Raw genomic sequence first — 20681 nt, 5'->3', positions numbered from 1 at the left:
GAGCTATTTTTGTGTTTGATAAACATTCAGCTTCAGCTTTTTTCACAGTTTTGGGTGAAAAAAAGGCAAAAACAAGAAGCTGCAAAACCCAGCTTTGAAAAATCGATTTTTTTTCACATCTGTTTTACATAAAAGTTTATTAAACACTATAATACTGCTTTTTTTTTTCTTTTCAAAAGCACGTTTACAAAAAAATTTACCAAATACTCTGTTGTTTTATTTCACAGCTGCTTATTCTCACATCACAGCAGAAACAATTTTTATTTTTTTTTAGAGCACGTCAATACCAAAAGAGCCCTTATTTGGGTTTCAAACTTGAAAGGGGGAGAAAGAGAAAAGACGGTGCAACGAGAAGCCATCACTCACTCGTCGTTACAAAAGAAAAGAAATGGCGCCCTCCCCTTGCGTTTAAATTAGGCCACCGCTTCTCTCTCCTCTTCTTCTTCTTCTTCTGTGCTGTGCTATGCTGCGCTGTTAGAGAGAGAGAGAGAGAGAGAGAGAGGTTTAGGTTTAAGGATTGTTTGAAGATGATAGTGAGAACTCCCCCAACGAAGAAGCAACGGGCGGCGCCGTCGGTGACCGAGACCCCACCGCCTGCCCCTGCCACAGGCCCAGGCCCTCTCGTCATCTTCGAGGACGACCCTCCTCCTTCCCTTCCACCTCCCGGTTCCTCCTCCCACCACTTGCTTTGCACCTATCAATGCCGCCAAATGGTAATATTGCTTCCCTCTCTTCTTTCTGCCTCTCTATATGTAAATATTTATCATTTTCTAGATGGAATAATCCATTGATCATCCAAGTGGCTGCTCGATTTTGCATCTTCTGTTTCCCAATTGAAGTGGCTGTTCAATCCATACTAGCTAGATACATTTGAATCAGTTAATTATTGTTGCTGACAATTTATGATATCTAATGTAATTGATTCATTCAATTTTTCATACCTGGATTTCATTCTGGAGGCTAAGTCTCGTATATGCCGCAAATCGTAATTTCGATTGAACCATTTTAGAATTTCTTTCCCTTCACTATATATATTTTATGTAAGGTAAATGTTGGCCTGTAATTGTCGTATTCACGCTGCAGATTGTTTTCCCTCTTTGAATTTTTCCTTATCATCCAAACCCTTTGACTTTGTCCCGACTTTTAATACAAGTTCTACAGACCGGATGTTATTTTCTAATGTGGATTCAGTACAATCATCTGTGTTTCTTTTCTCTTGCTTGTAGACCTTATTGTATATTTTTTGGCTAAGTGGAACCCTTTCCCTTCCTTTGGCGCAGGTTAAATCAGATTTTATAGATGCCTTGAGCAATGCAGAGAAGCAAGCTTCTGATTATCAATCTAAATTAGCGGCTTTAAATGACAACTTCTGCAAAGTTGGTGGGTTCTTTTGATAAGATGTTCCACTACATTGCTTAACATCTCTTTTTTCTCCTCAGCTTCCCAAATGTTTTTGTACTTATGGGTCTCGCAGTTCAATGCTGTACTTCTGTTCGTTACAAAATACATATTTTTCTTTCTGTCTTCTGGCAGGCTGAATGGTAATTGGAGAGTTTTCGTTCCAAACTCACTGTTATTGTTGCACAAATATTCGAAAAAACATTTCTTTACTTGATGGGATTAACTAAGGATGTAATATGGTGGTATATGACTATGTAAAGATTTTCGTCTCAACAAGTGACAAAGCTAATGAATTTTAAATTTTCTTATTTTGAGCAGAGTATATGTCTTCATGCAGGACAGACCATCTTAACTTAAATTTTCTTATGTTGTGGGTTTTGTTTAGCAAAATAAACATATGGTGTAGTGGGTTATGGTTGTAAAGAAAGAAGCTCAGAGTGTAGAACAACTTAAGCTTCAAAAGAAGAATGAAAGACATAAGGATGGTAAAAAAAAAAAAAAAAAAACTGGTTGTAGCAGCAAAAATACCATGTGATTTGAAACGGTGCGTGCAGGAGGCTAAATGAGTGCTAAAATTTGTAGGAAATACTTGTGGATTTGTAGGATTTTAATTTGGTAAGGAAAAGGATTAGAACTGCAAAGAATGAGAAAGTGCAGCTTAAGCGAACTTGGGGTTTAAAAGAAGCTTCGGAGAATGAAGTTCAAGGGTTGAAGAAGACCTTGGATGTTTCATTTGGGTCAAGAAAGAACACCTTAGTTGTGGAAGAAGAATGAAATATAAAGAAAGGAAACTGCTTCTAGGAATACTTATGGATTTTAGGCTATCATGGGGATAGAGTTTGTGGAAAATGCTTGGGATTTGTTTAAGATTTCAATTGAGTATGAAAAGGCTAAAGGGTTAGAACTGCAAAGTGCGAAGAAAGCTCAGCTAAATCTCTTGGTATTTGTTTCAGTCTTATCCTTGGATCATAGTGGGAGGTCTTTTGTTTGAAATAGAAATCACTGCAACTGCAACATTCTGATTGTTGAACTGTCTGTTGGGCTATCTAGTGGTGGGCGGAGATGCACGCATGAGGATTGTTGAAATATAAAAACAACAACTGACCCACATCCTAATGGCTGAGCTTGTGGTGGTAAACCAACAGAAAATTTTCAGTTCCTTTGTTTCAGTCTTATTTTTTTAGAGGAGGATGCATATACAGTCTTTTAAACATTTTCTTTTCATACTGGATATAGAATAGACTATCGGAACTAGTAGGCAATTCTGGATGACTAACTTAAGAGTAGAGAAAAGTCCTGGACTCTTCGACGTTACTAGAACACCATAGAATTATGGGCTGGACCTTGTTAGTTCCATATCTCTACCTGCAAATAAATGTGCCAATACATCTTAAACTGAATTTCAATTTCTGATTTATTTGCAGGCTCCGAGTAACTTGAACCTAATACCATATGAGATTTGTCTTCGGTTTGTGTTGTGGGCCATTTATGTTAAAAATCACAAATTTCAAAATCTGAAAATAATAAACCCTACAGGATAGTTTCTTTCTTGTTTGGAACTACTTTACCATGTCTGCATGTGAATTTATTTCATAAAACCGGTAAGATAAGTTCTTTTCATTTAAATCAAAATTCCTTCGGTTTCTGGAAAGCTAACCATGTAGAAACTCTTTAGATTAGACATTTTATGTTTGTTGTCTTGTCCCTAATTAGTTACATGTGCTGCAGAATCTGAGAAGAAGAAATATCTGGATCAATTTTTGTATGCTGAACAAGAACTTGCCGCTGCAAAGGCACGTGAACAGGCTCTGCAGGAAGAGCTTTTGAAGGAGGTGCACGATTCTCATGAAAGATTGACTAAACAATTACAATCAAACAGCGAACTTGAGGTATATGCTTGAACCTTTATGAATGCTGGGTACTTCCTCCACCATTTGGTTTTCCCAAAAGAATGATTCATTTGTTCTTTCTGTTTTCCTCCTAGTTTTGTTTTGTTCCCCTCTTGGAATTCCAAACAGTTTTTCTGTCCCACTCATCATATCACATTTCAAATTTCAGGTGAAGCTTCAAAACAAAATGAACCTTCGCATGAGAGCTGAGACTTCAGCAGCTTTGGCTGAGGAGAAAGCAAGTGTTATAGAGGGGAAACTGAGACATCTTTCTGAAAGCATAGAGAAGGAAAAAAAGAGTCTCAATAACGATCTTGCCCAGCTGAAAGGAGAATCCAAGCTCACTGTTTCTAGAATAACTGCAGATGTGAGTGGTGATTTTTGATTAATTTAGTTTTACAGTCTATGAATTTATGACCATCAGCAGTCATTCAACCTTCTCCATTCTTGTTTAGCGTGAACAAATGGAATGCAGAGCTCATAATGCTGAGAAAGAAACAGAGCTATTGAAAAAGCAGCTGGATGATATTAAGAAGCAACTTAGTGAGGTAGACCTCTTATTTCTATTGCTCTTAGATACCAGTTGATATGTTCTATGGAAAATCTTTCTCATATATGCATCATCACCTGTCCGTTTACAATACCAAATGCGGTGTTACCTTTTCTTTTATAATTTATTTGTATGTTGGTCTGCTTGGCCTTGATATCAAATGTATTTTTGTATAATATTACGATTTGTCTTATACTGCTACGAGTTGATCAGTTTTTCTTTTGATTCACTTTACTTTTCAGTGCGTGCAACAGAAGAGTGAAGTAGAGAAGAAACTATCAAGTCTTACATTTCAAGAAGTTGAATCCACGCAGAATAATATTTTAGTTAAACATCTGCAAGAAGAGCTTAGAAACTTTGTAAGTTTTGTTGTCGATCTTTTCTTTCTAATGAATAAAATTGTTTCTTCCTATTGAATCTTCAGGTTCTCTATGAAGTTGGTTGACGATCATTCTTAATTAGTTCTTTTATTTTATTTTTTTACAAAAAAATCTTCAGCCCTCGAAAGATTAATTTTTGGTTTGGCGGTTCATAAAATTCTGAACATTAATAATTAAGTAGCCAATATGTCTGTTTATGTTCGATGGTGCATACTAAGTCAATGCATTGTTTGTTTGGTAATGTGATTTCGGTCATTTGGCCTGGGGGTAAGGAGTATATTGTTATGCATAGTTATGGTAGTTTGAGTTTTGCCTCATCAACCTTTTATATTTCAGCATAGATTTTGTATTATTATAGAAGATGAAGAAGGGTAAAAGTTTATCATTTGGTATAAAAGAAATTGTAGAATTCTGAACAAAAAGAAATTTTTTAAAATACTTTGGGGGAGAATATTTTCTTTTGTGTTATTAGGAGCTTCAGTTTCAAGTTTGAACAGATTTCGAGAAGCTTCCGTTTGAAAGAGAGTTGTGTATGACTGAGTTCATCTTTTCTAGACTAATACCTTTCTCTTGACTAGATATGTCCCTCCTTTAACTCCTCTGCATTTCTTGTGTATTCCAATAACATTTTCTTTCTAAATTCCTAGGATGCTGAAGTAAGGGAAGCAAGAAAGCTGAAGTCAGCTCATGAAAATGTTGAGTTATTGAAGGAAAAATTGTTGGAAGAAAAGAGCCGTAGAGAGAGGGTAGAAGCAGAGTTATCCAAACTACAAGAATTACAGCTTAGTATGAAGAAATTGGAGGATGAATTGACATCTTGGAAGTTGATCATTAAAGACATTCCAGGCGTGTCATGTTCTGAGGATTTACCAGTTAAATTTGCATCATTACAAAAGTACGTGAATAGCTCATTTCAGTACTTTGAAGTTTGAACCAGCATTGTTAGATCATTTAGATGAATGAATAAATTCATAATCAGACAGTGAGGCTTTCCTTGATGCTTCTTATTCTTCTTCTATTATTTTTTGTGATCTGTTTATTTTTGTTAAGGCGGCCAGGAGTGCACTGCATAGTGTGACTCTTTTATTAGTTGATTAAAACTGAACATCTGGTACAACATCAATGGTATTAGAATTACATTTGTTTGTGGATAACTTCCCAGCATTCCAGTGGAGCTGAACATTATACATTTGAAACTAAATGTTAAAAACTGTGTATTTTGTATGCATGGGTTGTCTCTTTTGTTTAGACCCTAGAATAACTGTACCTGCTATAGACATTTCTTAGGAAGTAGATGATTTCTGGTACTATGTGATGTATGCATAATGTGATACTATTGATAATTGTTTGAGTAGGAAGACTTCATAATAGATGGTCTACAATGAGCTGGTACCATGTGCTTAATTTCAGTGATTGGAAATATCATCTCTAGACTTATTTCAGTGGTCTGGTTTTCACCCTATGACACCATGTGTGTTTGTTTGGTGTTTGAAACAATCGCAGAAGGATCAAATGGACCTGTCAACTTTCTATATTATTTGTTGTGGGGTTTTTTTTAGGACTGAGAATTATTCTATTCCTTTTCTTCTAATCATGCTTGACCTGTTAACGAGGGTTTCAAGTTTGTGTAGTTGGTAGAGTTTATATGTAGGTTATCAACAAGTTCTGCTGTCATCATCCCCACCATGCAAAATATTATTATTTTTATTTGTTATTTTATCTGAGATTTGTTCATGCTTTTCTCTGCCTGAGCATTGAAGATGTTTTTCGGTTTCCAGTGATTAACATTTTTTCATTTAATGCAGATAGGTAATTGATAGCATGATGAAAGTGGGTGAGGCAAATGCTCATTTGAAACAATTGGAGGTAGCTCTACATGCAGCAAAAATTGATTAACAAAATGCTGAAATAGAAGCTACACTGGCCAAAGAGAAAGTGGATGTATCAAAATCAGAGGTTAAGCGGATTGAATCGATGGTAAGCATGTAACCAGGTAGTTTTATGCCATCTTTTTCTTAATTCATTTAGTTTTGCAGTCTGGCTGTTGCTGAGCTTATTATTTATCCTTCTACTGCTGTACAATCCCTCTAATTTTCTGCTTTGGAAGCTTTCATTGAATATTTAATTTTGGGGGTGGTTTGGGGCTGTGTGGGTGGGTTGGTGGGTGTGCATAGGGAGAGTCAGGTTTCAATGTAGGGTTATAATTGTAGTGGTTTATCTAGGATGAAGAAAAGATTGGTGTAAATTGAACCAATTAATCATAATTTCAATCAACATGCCTGAAGATTGAGCCCTAGAATTGTAGGGTCTCCTTATATAGGCAATCTGATAAGTCATAATGTGACATGAAACTGTAATAACTAGCCCTTAAACGTGTGAGGATGTGAAGTTAAAGAGTCCCACATTGGTGAAAGGAGAAACCTTGCAAGGGCTTATATGAGGTTGGGCTACTCCCCATATTACCAATTGGTTTTATGGTGGAACCTTAACTTTCTTCATGGTATCAGAGCAGGTTGGCCCACGTGTGAAGCCCAATGGCGACACGTGCTTCACGTCACCCAATTCATGTTGTCCACACATGTTTGGCTTGAAAATTCACACATATGAGCAGGAGTGTGAGGATGTGAAGGTAAAAGAGTCCCACGTTGGTGAAAGGAGAAACTTTGCAAGGGCTTATAAGAGGTTGGGCTGCTCCCCATATTACCAATTGGTTTTATGGTGGAACCTCAACTTTCTTCAAAATGATTTGTAATTAACACCTATATTTTTTAAACTAAATATAATAAGCATAATTTATATGCTTATGCCCAAATTTTCTTGCATCCTGCATCATTCTGGCTCTGCACTGGTTGCTTTTTGTATTCTCTAAATTAAGGTTAATGTGTGGGCGATGTAGCTCTTTTTTGTCTAACATTCTTATTCTCATTGATGCATGAATAATTTTTAGTCTACTGATCATTACTTTAGTATCCTATCACACTAAGTGGTTTTGGAAAATAAGTTAAAGTTTGGCTCTCTCAAAGAAAAACAAAAGTGTGGTAATCTATTCAATACGGTAACTATTGTTTTTTTTTTGGGAGGGGTGGCCGGAGGGGGGGTGGGGAGTATAACTGTCCTATGAAGTGAATGCAACCGCAACGTAAGTTGATGAATGTAACAACTTGAAAAGTCAGTATAGAATATAGATCAATGTTTTCAAAAACGAAGGCGTTATTCATGTTGAGAATGAATCCCACATTGATGGGAGGAGGAACCTTGCATGGGCTTATAAGTAAGTTGGGCTACTCCCCATGGTGCCAATTGGTTTTATGGAACCCCAATTTCTTCAATTCAAGGTGTTTTACTTCTTACAAGGTCATAGAAATATCTTCTGGGACGCAGACTTATATAGTAAAGAATTTTTAGAAGCATAGAAAAAGTAGTTGAAAAAAAAAGCATTATCATTCAAGCATAACAATCATTATCGAAAGCTCTAATATTCCATTTTTTCGTACAAGTCAGTCCCCAAAGAAAGTGATAAAAACAATACTAATTATCTTTTAAGAATGTATGCTGAAGGAAGTATTAAAATGCAGCTCTCTATGGTTACTGAGGAAAGAGATAAGTTGAGAAATGTCATTAATGGACTGAAGTCGGCAAAGAATGATGAAGCAGCCAGTCATACTTTTCTTCAGGTTACATAATTTCTTTCTCTTTACTATTTGTAATTCAAGAAATCTCTGTTTAAGTTCATTGTTTGGTTTCCTCATTTGCACATGCAGGAGGTTGAATCATCACTTGTAAAGAAAGAGGGCTACATTAAAGAATTGGAATGGGGTCCATGTGAACAAAAAGAAGTTAATAGTCGTCAACGTGAAGAAATAAAGTTGCTTAAAGAGAGGTTGAACAATGAAGCTAGAAGAACAAAGTCATTGGAGAGGGAGAGCGATTGACTTTGTTCAGAGATCACTCTGCTGGAGTCCAAGGTGGGTGCCAAATTTATTCAGAGCATTATTGATATTAACATTATTATCTTAATTTTTCTTGGCACTTAAAGGGCCACCACCTGGGTTTGAATGGTGGCTGAGCCTTGAACTTTTGTGGACTTTGCCACCAAGCTCTCCCCTAAAGAAAATATCATTATTACTAAGTTTGTCCATATCATTATTCCAAAAAAAACAAAAAACTATTGTCAGATATGTAATGGCTCTCTTGTACTAACTGGCTGATCCCAAAAGAAAAGGAACTGCAGTTGCAGCCAAGCAATCTAAAAGCTGACAGGCAAACAGAAAAAATTGCAATTCAATTGCGTAATTTCTGATATTTTTTTCTTCTACAGATTGGTCATGGCGATTTCTCTGCTGCTAATACTAAAGTTTTAAGAATGGTGAATACTCTTACGGTTGATAATGAAGCAAAACAAACTATTGAAGCATTACAAACTGACTTACAGAAGACAAAGGAGAAGTTACAAGCTGTTGAAGAATTGAAAAGTCAATCAGGTAAGAAGCACATGGCTCTTTGAAAGAGAAATTTACGTGAAAACTTCCTTTTAAGGTTCCTGCCTTAGAAATGAATGATTTAGAGCATTATATTGTTGTCTCGTTTTTGCACTGACTGTGCATGGATGAGGGTTCAAGGTGTGTTGGGGGTTAAAAGGAGTTTTAAATTGTCATACTACTAAAGTGCGAAAAAATTGATTTAGATTTTAGGAGTTACTTTAACATGGCTTTCAAGCTACTGCCACAGCTACCAAATTTACCCCACCACCAGCACCACCTTGATTGCACCACTGCCCTCATCTACCTCAATATCATTGCTATTACTGTCACCATAGTTGGCACCTTTGTTGGCGCACATGTAGACAGCGCCGTACTTGCTCCTTAAAAGTGTTTTCTAATTTACCTCAGGAAGGTATAATTTACGTAGAAATTAGAAGATAATATATTGTTGTCATCTTTTGACATTTTAAGTCAGATGTTAATTAGTCTGGTCACACAATTGTGTAATGAGTTTATTTGCATTCCTTCCTCTCTTAAACTATTCAGGTGATGCTGGAAAATTGGTGGATTCGTACTTATCTGGGAAGATAGTGCAGTTGAAAGAACAAATTGCAACTCTTGAAAAACGTGAAGAAGGGTGAGTGACTGTGACTGATGACATTGTTAATATGAGCGAATTTTGTTATGCGTTTTTTTAGCCTAAGGTTTCAAGAAAACTTAGGATATTCCGTTCTTGGGGTTCCACACTTTTGCTAATTTCTTATGTTTCAGATGTAAGAAGATTGCATTAGATTTAAGTTATTGGGTGGGCTTACTGTGAGAGGGAGTAGTTCTTCAATATATATGTTTTGGTATCCTTGTCATTGTATATTCACAGTTTACCTAAACTATAATACAACTTTTAGGTTAAACAGGTACAAGACTGTTTTTGCCGACAGAATTTCAGTGTTCAGGAGGGCGTGTTGTGAGCTCTTTGGTTACAAGGTATATATCATATTTGTTGCTCATTTTACTTTATATTGTCATATGACTACTATTCCAGTTTACATGGCATTCCAGTTAACATTAAGAACTATATATAGTGTTGAAACTTCATCTTTGTTAAGTTCTGTTACTGGTTTAAAGTTCATTCTTATGTCTATGCTTAACTAACACTGGCAATCAACCATATGAAGTTTAAGTTATCAAACTTGTCAATTTAAATTACTAAGTTGTTTCTATATATCTTTGCTATATTATTATTTACTTTCAGCCAATAAATAGTTGAGATCATGATATTTATTACAATTTTTAAGGCCTTTTTTGTCTCTTTCTAAACTGTCATTCCTAGGCCGGTGAGAGACCTACATGGGCCATTGTATAACTGTAATGATTATCTTTTGATTACAATTTTGCAGATTGTAATGGATGAACACCAGCGTCCCAATGGAATCCCTGTTACACGTTTTACCCTTCAATCTATATATGCGCAAAGTGATGATGAGAAGCTTGAATTTGAATATGAATCAGGGAGCACAAACATTTTGGTAAGATCGTAGTATATGAATTCATTTTCTTAGGCCATCTTAAAGCTATTTTGGTCATTCAGATTTCAATAAGGAAACACTGCGGGCATATTTTTAGGGGACACCTCAATTTTTTTTCTGAGTTATTGTACTTGAGATCGTAATAAAACAAATGCAGGAAGCAATATAATCATATTATCTTTGGATTGAACAGGCAAATGATTACACCTCGCAGTCTGAGATATCTCATCAGGTATGGAGCATGATGTTTTCCTAATTCTTAGAACTTTTTTACATGCTTCTTTACTGGTAGGACTATTGTTTTTTCGAATGTGGGTGGTCCAACCTGTACCAGATTATTTGAGAGCTCCATTGGGGAAACTTTGTTGTGTATACGTTCATGATTCATATTCCATATTTCATATGTCTGACAAACGGCAATGAGAGCTTGTCATAGTTTTTAGCAATAGTTGTACTTATTATGTTTGGCATCCAGGTTCAGATTGTTGAAAAACCGCACACTAGACCTTGTTCTTTAATGTAACCTACGGCAATAGACTAAACTAGCAAAAATATAGAAAACTTAGAAACACACAAGACTTATACTGGTTCGGCAGAACTTTTGCCTACGTCCAGTTGTGATTTCTCTAGGTCCTTTGATTAATAATAGAGAATTACAGAACTTTTGCAAAACCCTAGAACTAATCTCTCTCTCACTTGTCTCGGCTGTCACAGTTTTTCTCTCTAAAATTTAAGCCTTGCCACACCCTATTTATAGGCATAGGGTGCAGTTTACATGTCCTTTACAGATTGTAATTCCTATTCTAAGTGGAATAGGAAATTAGACTTTCTTTCCAATTCCAAATAGACTTCTAGGATTTCTAATCTAAATTGAATAAGGAAACTAAGATTCTTTCCTAGCCCTTTTGGGAGAAGAATCAGTGCACCCTTTTTTTCCCTAAAACAATCCTAAACAGAAAAGGACACTAATTGACGAGCCAAAACCGAACACAGATTGCCCCCTTTCTTTTATTTTTGCTCTTGCTTTCATTCATTCCCTTTGCTTCGGAAGGAGCAGACTAAACTTTTGTTTTTGGTTTCGTGGAGAGTTAACTTTGAGGGTTAGAAAATAAACCTGTTTATTTTCAACAAAAAAAAAAAAGAAGCACTTTTCCAGTGAACCTGCAATTGCTTTTCTTTTGTAGAAATAATTTTCACAGAAACGATTTGGTCGAAAGAAATTACCATGAGTTGTTCATTGAGTCAATAGGGTACTCAAACGAGTCGGATGTTTCTTCAGGGACTTGAGTTTAAATCTTGCAACGTGGTTTCTGGTTGGTGAACTATTCTGAGATAGCATTTTGCAGGTTGAGATATTTATTCGGAAGTTGAATTCAATCCCAGCTTTCACTGCCAACTTAACAGTGGAGTCTTTCAACCTGCGAACCCTGACTTAAAAACGAGTCAAATTTGATTTCTACTACAGATGAATCACCAAGATTGTATATTTCACTTATCAAGTTTGTGTAGCAGGTATGCTATCTATCCAGGTTTTCCTTTTCCCCGGATATTGTGAACAGTACTTTTCTAAGAGAAGTTACGAATGGAAAAACTTTGAAATATAACCCTCGTATAATCCGTTTAAAGGGTAAATTTGATCCTTTATTCATTCGATCTTTACTAAATTTTTGAGTTTCTAAGAGAAGAAAGTGTGATGTGCCTTATTCTGTACATTATTGCGCTATAGCTGAGAAATATTTCACACTATTTGAAACTGAGCGCAGTGCCTTTCTAGGATTTATACAACCGATTCCACTTAGTTGGACAATGCTTGGTTGTTGTATGAAATTGAGAAACGTGAAGCCAAATAGTTGTGAATGTGGATTTTAATTACTTGGCAGAGAGAATGATGTAGAATCCGAGGTGCTTTGTGTTTTCGAGTGATGCATCCAAATTCTTGTGATCCATAGGAAGTGGGCACTCATTCAAGATGGATGTCAAACAAAATGGCCCAAAATCGGGTGTCAAAGCTCATTGTTTCACTACTACAAGTCCTTTTGGTGGATGCATTATTTTATTCATGAAAACTCATGGACTGCGGGATTGATGGTGACAGTGATGGTAATGGTGGTGGGCGTGTGTTCATGGCTTTTCCTTAAAATCCGTTTCAGTACTTACTGAGATTTTTGACGTCAAGGGTTGACAGACGCCAAACTAAAATCCCACTGTCAGGATTTCTCCAGCCTTGAATGTTGGGATGGTTTTGGTACGGTTATCGTATCAAAACTTCTGTACTAATTACCGTACTAAATTTTTGGTTTGATAAAATCTATTATCAATACAACACTAAATTTTTGGTACACCAAATCTTGATATGCAATATTGTTTGGTTGGCATGATATGGTAATAATAATTGCCATTTTATTTTGAGCCACTTTTTATTTTTTTGTTTTCAACCTAATTCAAGGCCCAAATGTTTGTTTTTTCTATTTTTGTGTTTGTATCTCATATATTGTAACCTAAATCTAAGAATCATCATCTATCATTAATCATTTACAATTCATAGACATAATAAGATAAATGTTGCAGTGGGATTCATGATGGAAATTAAGGTTGCAATCCAAATAACAGTTACAAACTAATTTTAAGTTTACAACTAAATGAAAATTAATTGGAAAACCAAATAGAATCTCCGCAGTAAAAAACCACAAGCAGCAAGCACACCAACACCAACCCCCGCAGAGAGTGAGTGAGAGTGTCGAAGAGAGAAAATGTCCAAGGAATGAGATGCAATTGAAGGATGTTTTTCTTAATATATTGAAATGTTATATAATTATTAAAAATATAAAATCATATAATATTTTATTGGTGCGGTACGGTAATACTATTGGTAATGGTATTGAATACCAATACGGTATCAGAAAATGTCGGTTCAATACAATACCGTGTCATTACCAATTGGCACAAATCAGTATGATACGGTTGACATGGTAATTTGGCAAAATTTTTTACCCCTGCTTAAATTGCATGGAGTTCCTTTGATACATGTAAAGAGAATAACCAAATTGGCCGCTAAAAGAAGTGCAAAAATATTATTCTTACCATTTATTGGTTTGCCTCCTAAACTTGTATAGAGCTGCCAATTCCGACCCTTGAACTTTAATTTAGCCAATAACCCTGAACTTTTATAATGCACCAACTTCCCCCTAACTTTAACCTTAGCTGATTACCGCCCTAAATTTTATAAATAGCCAATTTCCCCCCATGGAGTTAGATTTTTCATCCATCCAATTTTTCATTCTTTTTGCCCCTATAAAGTTGTCAGGGGTTGTTTGCGTGATCAAAATGGATGGAAAATTGGCTATTTATAAAAATTCAGGGGGGGTAATCAGCTAAAATTAAAGTTCAAGAGGGAAATTAGCTAATTAAAAAAGTTCAAAGGGTAATCAGCTAAATTAAAGTTCAGGAAGAAATTGACAGCTCTATATGAGTTTGGGGGGTAAATCGACAAATATACCTTTAAGTAGTATCTCTCTAATAGAGATGTGACCCACATATGTTGGTGGGTTATACCTCTATTAGAGAGATGATACAAATAGATGGTAAACGTAGCATGTCTCTAATAGTTATGATGTGACCAATGATCTCGTTGGCGATAAATAACACGTAGAATAATACATCACGTATTTATGTTCTCGGTATTTGAGGAGAAAAAAAGGGGTAAAGAATGTGGGCACTAACCCATATATACCAATTACCAACTAATGCGAAAGCAGCACTAGCATAAAAAAAAACTAATGTAAAAGGTGATATGGGAAACAAGATATTGTTGGTTAATTTATCGAATGAGTAATGTTAGAATTTCTTTGATGTATGGCTTCAAATGGGTATCAATTAAGGAATTTTAAAATGTTGATTGGTGATTTGCATGACCTAGCTAAGCTCGCAATCATTTCATCACAACACAAGAGAAGAAAAGGAGCGGAGGAATTGAAGCCTCTCCTCTCCTCTCCAATAACGAATAACCTAGAAGGATATTGTATAAGTCTAGTGTACAAGAAACAAGGAACCCTAGCTAGCTATAGCTAGCTTGCTTTGGAATTATGGGAAAGAGATCCTCTCCCGGATCTTTCCCTCCAAAGCTTGGGGATTAAGTGATCCGAGTCTTTGAAATTTGATCTAATGCCTAAAAACAAAAAAGTTAGTAAAAAATTTTAAAAATTATAATAATTTTTTTACCATTAGATTAAATTTTAAAGGTCTAAATCACTTGATCTCTCAACTTTGAAAGGAAAGATCTGGAGAGAATCTCTTTCCAAAATTGTGCATGTCCACCTACCAACTTTCTCTCTCAATCGATCCAATTAATGCACTTTTTGACCTTAACATATAAACATTCTTTCAGATTTTGAAATTGGTCGACCATGGAATGGTGCTTTGAAAATTGAAATATTTGGTCCAAACTCTACTTTTTCATTCGTACACGTGTCAAGGTTATGTCCAAGTTCAGGCAACTGTTGATTTATTTCATGCGTTGACTTGATGGTGTCTGCACAGAAGAAACCACCACCCAACTCCAACGGTTGAAAATCACACCAAGTTCACCTTCCGTGGCCTACCGCCTACGCGGTTGCAACTCACTCTTTCTTCAAACCAACACACACATCCATTAATTAAATTCCTTAAACATGTCATTGCAATAGTGCTATTTGCTAATGCGCTCCCCAATTAGTAGACATGCTTCTAAATAATTGCTATCTAACGTTTGTCGGTGTAAGACAAAAGACAACGCAACAAATTTTAATCTCCAAAGTACATGATCTTGGATGTATAAGGGGAGCACATAATCCCGCTTTAGAAGCTAATGTGCCTACTCTACCTATACCAGTATATATAGCATATATCTATATGGCCAAATTGTAAAAACTTGCAGTGTTACTTATTTTTTGTAGTTTATTCATTCTGGTGAAAGCTATAGTTGATTTAACATGTATGTTTCTTTTTTATTTATCTATAATATTGGATTCTTTGAATTAAAGAAAATGCTCAATTTTAAATATATCGGATTCATTGCCTGTCTCTGGACTTTGAAAGCGCAAGAAACATATATTTTGATCCCAAATCAAAGGTTTTGTTCAAAAGTCTACAAATAAGAAGAATAACAACAGTCGTAAAGATAAAGAGATATGGTAAGAAGTCTTAACGAAACATTTCCGGTACAGTTTATTTTAATGAAAAATGATATTTTTACTCCAAAAAGTCACTCCTAATACTATTCATTTACAACACCTTTTTGTCATTTTGATTAAAATTCAAAGTTTTTCAAGCCATTTTCTTTAGTTTTTCTAATACGATAAGGATAGTAATGAAAAGTACAAGTTAAAAGAATGATGAACTTCTTAGGCACAAGTGGTGGATTCGCTCAATCAGGTGGTTTATCAGAGTTTCATCTTTTAACGACTACGTTCGATGTTCAAACCAGCTTGAGCTCCTTACAATCACTCAATATGGTCCATTTTACTAATTAGTGTGCGCATCAAAATATTGTGACAAGGTCATTTCAAAATATTCCCACAAGATACTTTTTGAAGAAATTGAAGTTTCATCATAAAACCAATTCGTAATATGGAGCATAGCCCCATTACTTATAAGCACATGCAAAGTCTCTCATTTTTCTAATGTGGGATTCATACTCTCAACAAGCCCCCTCACGTATGGCGAATTTTTAAAGCCTAACATTACAAATCAATGACGTGGAGCACGTGTGATTGTTGGGTTTCTCACATGAAACAGCATACTCTGATATCATAAAGAAAATTGGAGTTCCATTGTTTTTTTATTTTTTTTGGGTCAACAATTCATTTTGTGCATGTTTGGAGTAATAAGGTAATCGGTTGCAATGGCCACCATATCTTATATAATCCAACTTTATCTAAAAAATAAGGTAGAACTTTAACCAAAAGTCTTGGGGCTTCTTGTTCGTTTCCAAAGAACATATAAAACAACGACAATTGAAGCAGCGCAATTCCTACAAAAGTTGACCATCGCTAATTACCAAAATAGATTTGAAGTGATTGAATTACTGTTGATTTGAGTTAAAGGGAGTAAAAATAGGCTTTAATTTTCACTTTCCATAGTGCCTGGTGATCAATCGGTAAAAAACGAAAACCAACCAAATAATATCAACCGCCCACCCTTTCAAATATGCATAGAGACTCGAAAGTGTCGTAGGAAAACAGGATATACCAATTGGCAATTGGTATTATATATTATGTGTGTTGGGATCCACTTAGGATATTCATATGTTGTGTCTCCACTTTGTCTCCCCCTTTTTACTCAACACATATCATATTTCCTTCTACTTGAAGATCAAACCACACCTTTATTTGTTGGGTCAATACAGCAAACCACACCTTACACCACATATATATAATAGTCTACCTAAAGAGAATCTTTAGGATCAATTTAAAAGTGGTCCCAACCTTTGTAAATATTTTAGATAAATACTCAATATTTTGAAAATTAGACATTCATTCGATCACTGATCCTAAGTGCTAATGTTACCTGTGTAAAGTGATGGCAACAATAAATAAATTGAAAGGCATGTGCAAATTTTTACTATCACATCATCTATGGAGGCGAAATTAGGATTTAACTTGGCTAAAATTAGTCTGTTAGAGGATTCAAATCTCCATGGATGATGTATTAGTGAAAATCCAAGCATGCCCTTCAGTTTATTTGTGTATGTCATTACTTACACTCTAGTGACCTAATAGACGTCCATGTTTTAAACCATTTAGATAATTATTTAAAATATCTAAAAAGGTTGAAATCATTTTTCTACGGTTCTCGCTTTCCTACCGCCAAACTCACACATTAATGTCATGTGTCAAGAAGACCAACCGTTTACTAGCTATCTAGTTTATCATGTAGTTGTTCTTTTTATCTGTAGCGATTCAGTAGTGTTCGAAGTTCGGTAGGTTTTCAGCAGAGTTTTGAGTGAACTTATTAAGTTTTGACTCACAAGGTTGATGATTGGACAAATTCTTAGGGACTGGAGTGCAACTGTGGAGTTTTTTTGGTCACATCCGAAACAGGATATTTATTGGAAAACAATTACTCTACGATCGAGAAGGAACCAATGGATTAACCGACGGAAATAAAAAGTCGAACATCAAGTAATTTTCAACATTGACCGACAACTTTTTACCCTGTCTAGCTGCCCGTAAAAAGAACAATGTAGAGTGTAGACCACACCTGCTCCAACCTTGTCTCATGCATAACTCCACCATCGTCTGGCCTCCTCCTTCCCCATACCATGCAATCCCAAACCTCCCCCTCCTTATCCCTCACACACTACAACCCCAAGCAACCCCACACCTTATAAGTTATAACCCAACTACCCTCTTTTTCTTTCTTTTTCTTCTTTTTTTTTTTTTTTTTTCCCCCTTGTAGTTTTTAGTTTTCTATTTAGATAAAGGCTTGGCTCCTCAAGATTTAGGAGAAGTTCCTCCTAAGTTCTTAGATCATCTCTAAGACCATCTCCAACCCTTGGGCTAAAACATAAAATTTTTAGCTCAGAAAATTTAGATTTTAGCCCAAAAACATCTTTTCTATTCTAACCCTTCTGACCTAAATTTTTAACTTTAGATTATTAAAGAATTAAGTTAGGCTAATTTTTTTTTCTTAAAGTAACTTTCTTAAAAGAAAAAATTATGTAGACTATTATAATTTAATTTTATAAACATTTTAACCTAAAAATATTTAGATTATGACAAATATTGAAAAATTACAAACCGACACCATGAAACTCGTTAAACACTATTAAAAAAAATATGAAACACATATAAGATTTTTTTTTAATTACTTTAGCCGTTAGATTTAAATTTGGACCGTTAATTTTTTTTTTTTTTTGGTTGAATTTCGTCAAATTAGATCTTAATTGTTGGATTCAATGAATTTATAAATATAAAACTAAATAAAATACACATATATGGTGGGCTAGCCCCACTAATCCTGGGCTAAATTGTAACATCCCACATCGCCTAGTAGAGTGGGTCCTGTAAGCCTTATATGTATATTCTCATCTCTACCTAGCACGAGATCTTTTGGGAGCTCATTGGCTTCGGATTCTGTAGAAACTCTGAAGTTAAGCGAGTTTGCACGAGGTCAATCCCATGATGGGTGATCCACTGGGAAGTTATCGTGTGAGTTCTCAGAAAAAAAAAACGATGAAGGTATGGTCGGGGCCCAAAGTGGACAAGATCGTGCTACGATGGAGTCGAGTTCGGGATGTGGTAGGGGCCTGGGCAGAGATGTGACAATTTGGCATCAGAGCCAATTCCTGGTCGGAAGTGTGCCGACGAGGACGTTGGGCCCCTAAGGGAGGTGGATTGTTAGATCCCACATCGCCTAGGGGTGATGATCCTCTATGCCTTATATGTACATGCTTACCTCCTTTAGCACAAGACCTTTTGGGAGCTCACTAGCTTTGGTTCCATCGGAACTCTGATGTTAAGCAAGTTTGCGCGAGAGCAATTCCAGGATGGGTGACCCACTGGGAAGTTCTCGTGTAAGTTCCCAGAATCAAAACCGTGAGGGCGTGGTCGAGGCCCAAAGCGGACAATATCGTGCTACGGCGAAGTCGAGCCCGGGATGTGGTGGAGCTCGGGTCGGGATGTGACAATTTGGTATCAGAGCCAATCCCTAGCCGGAAGTATGCTGACGATGACGTCGGGCCCTTAAGCGGGGTGGATTGTAACATCCCACATCGCCCAGGGGAGGGGGTCATGTAAGCCTTATATCTATATTCTCATCTCCACCTAGCACGAGGCCTTTTGGGAGATCACTGGCTTCGAATTCCGTAGGAACTCCGAAGTTAAGCAAGTTCACACGAGAGCAATTCCATGATGGGTGACCCATTGGGAAGTTCTCATGTAAGTTCCCAGAAACAAAATTGTGAGGGCATGGTTGGGCCCAAAGCGGACAATATCATGCTACGGTGGAGTTGAACCCGAGATGTGGTAAGGGCCCAAGCCGGGATGTGACAATATTGTGCTATAGTGGAGTTGAGCCCGGGGTGGGGGCTCGAGCCAGAATGTGTCATAAATCCTGGGCTAAATCTGGTTTTTGTTTAGTTTTTAGCCCACACATTTAGCATGGGTTGGGTTTGATTTTTGGGGGGGTGGGGGGGGGGAGGGGGGAATAAAACCTAAAAAATAGCATTTAGCCCAGGGTTGGAGATGGTCTAAAGGAGATGTCAAATATGCCAAATAGGATTAAAAAACATTCAGGTATTCTCCAATGGATATGCCAAAGATGATGTGGCAGTTGGGTCATTTGATTCCTTACTTTCTAGTTGTCTGCAAACAAAGGAGTGTAATATTTTTAATTTAATTTTTTTAATTCATGGGTCCCATTAACAACCAATAGAGAAAAATTAAAATTAATTTTGATTATTTTTTATTAGTTAATGTAACTTTGGGCCCGATAAAATAATAAAATACATATTTGACACATCCATTGGAAAGAAGAGGATTTAACACTTATATTCAATTTGCCACATTAGCCATCAAATATAATTTTGATATTATTTTTGACATCTCCTTTTGAAATGCTCGTAGTGTCCAATTTGCAAACATTGTGTGCATAATCAGACCTTTCATATTGTAATTCACTCTATAAAGACAATCTTTACAAAAATCAATTAAAACTAAAGTTATTTGGTCAATTAATTGTAGCAAATAGATAGAAAACTCATAATTCTTTTACCAAATCCGACCATTGTTTTTATATAGTTCGATGCTAAACAATCTCATATTTATTTGATTTTTACAAATATGAATTTTACATAGTGATTTATAATAGAAGAATGGTTTCGATCATAAGCATGAAGTTTCATGAACCCGTTGTGTGGTCAATTGAGGAAAAACTCATCCTCATCCATTAATTAAAGAGCTAAGTTTATTCATTCTGTTTAATTTTGTGAGGTCAAATTACTCTTTTGTCCCTATATATACGTGACAGAAAAACTAAGGAAGTTAACTGAAGGACCAACTATGTGAGACTAGGTTGAGCTGGAGGACTCTTAAGAGCTCAACTAAGTCTTTTAACTTCAGAGCTCAACCATAACTAAACTTGGATATAATTAAGTTTAGGGGTGCTTTGCTTCAATTAAGTCTTTTTTTTTTTTTTTGGTGAATAGAGGGGGTGAAGACACCCCAGACGAACTAATACATAGCATTAAGAACAATAAAGCGGCTCATAAGGGTGCCTACAAGATCATCCGTTAGATGTTGCATAAGCCATTGAGGAGGAAACTGAAAAGAATACAACCCAAGGTCCAAATTGTAGCTCCATTAAGTCTTTTAACTTAAGAGCTCAACTAGAAAAGCACATTGGAGACTCTTAGTGAGATTATTAGTGCTTAAATTTTAAGGAAAACTAAGGAAAAGAGTTTGAAAACTTTGAGTTTT

At 36.0% G+C, this 20681-nt stretch overlaps 1 pseudogene across 1 annotated transcript; it reads left to right on the top strand.

Moving 5' to 3' along the window:
* Positions 1-326: 326 nt before the first annotated feature.
* LOC137718411 (mitotic spindle checkpoint protein MAD1-like) lies at positions 327-11774 on the top strand (annotated as a pseudogene). The gene is made up of 16 exons (XR_015956660.1): positions 327-713; positions 1281-1380; positions 3130-3290; positions 3460-3657; positions 3746-3838; positions 4083-4199; positions 4868-5119; positions 6030-6197; positions 7796-7894; positions 7982-8185; positions 8539-8701; positions 9248-9338; positions 9616-9685; positions 10099-10227; positions 10421-10459; positions 11574-11774. The product of XR_015956660.1 is annotated as a mitotic spindle checkpoint protein MAD1-like (transcript).
* Positions 11775-20681: the final 8907 nt, after the last annotated feature.

The sequence above is a fragment of the Pyrus communis genome, chromosome 15 (assembly GCF_041283825.1).
Source record: "Pyrus communis isolate YQ-2024b chromosome 15, ASM4128382v1, whole genome shotgun sequence".
NCBI lineage: Eukaryota > Viridiplantae > Streptophyta > Magnoliopsida > Rosales > Rosaceae > Pyrus > Pyrus communis.
Note: the sequence above shows the minus strand (reverse complement) of the source record. Positions and strands in the feature narration are given on the sequence as shown.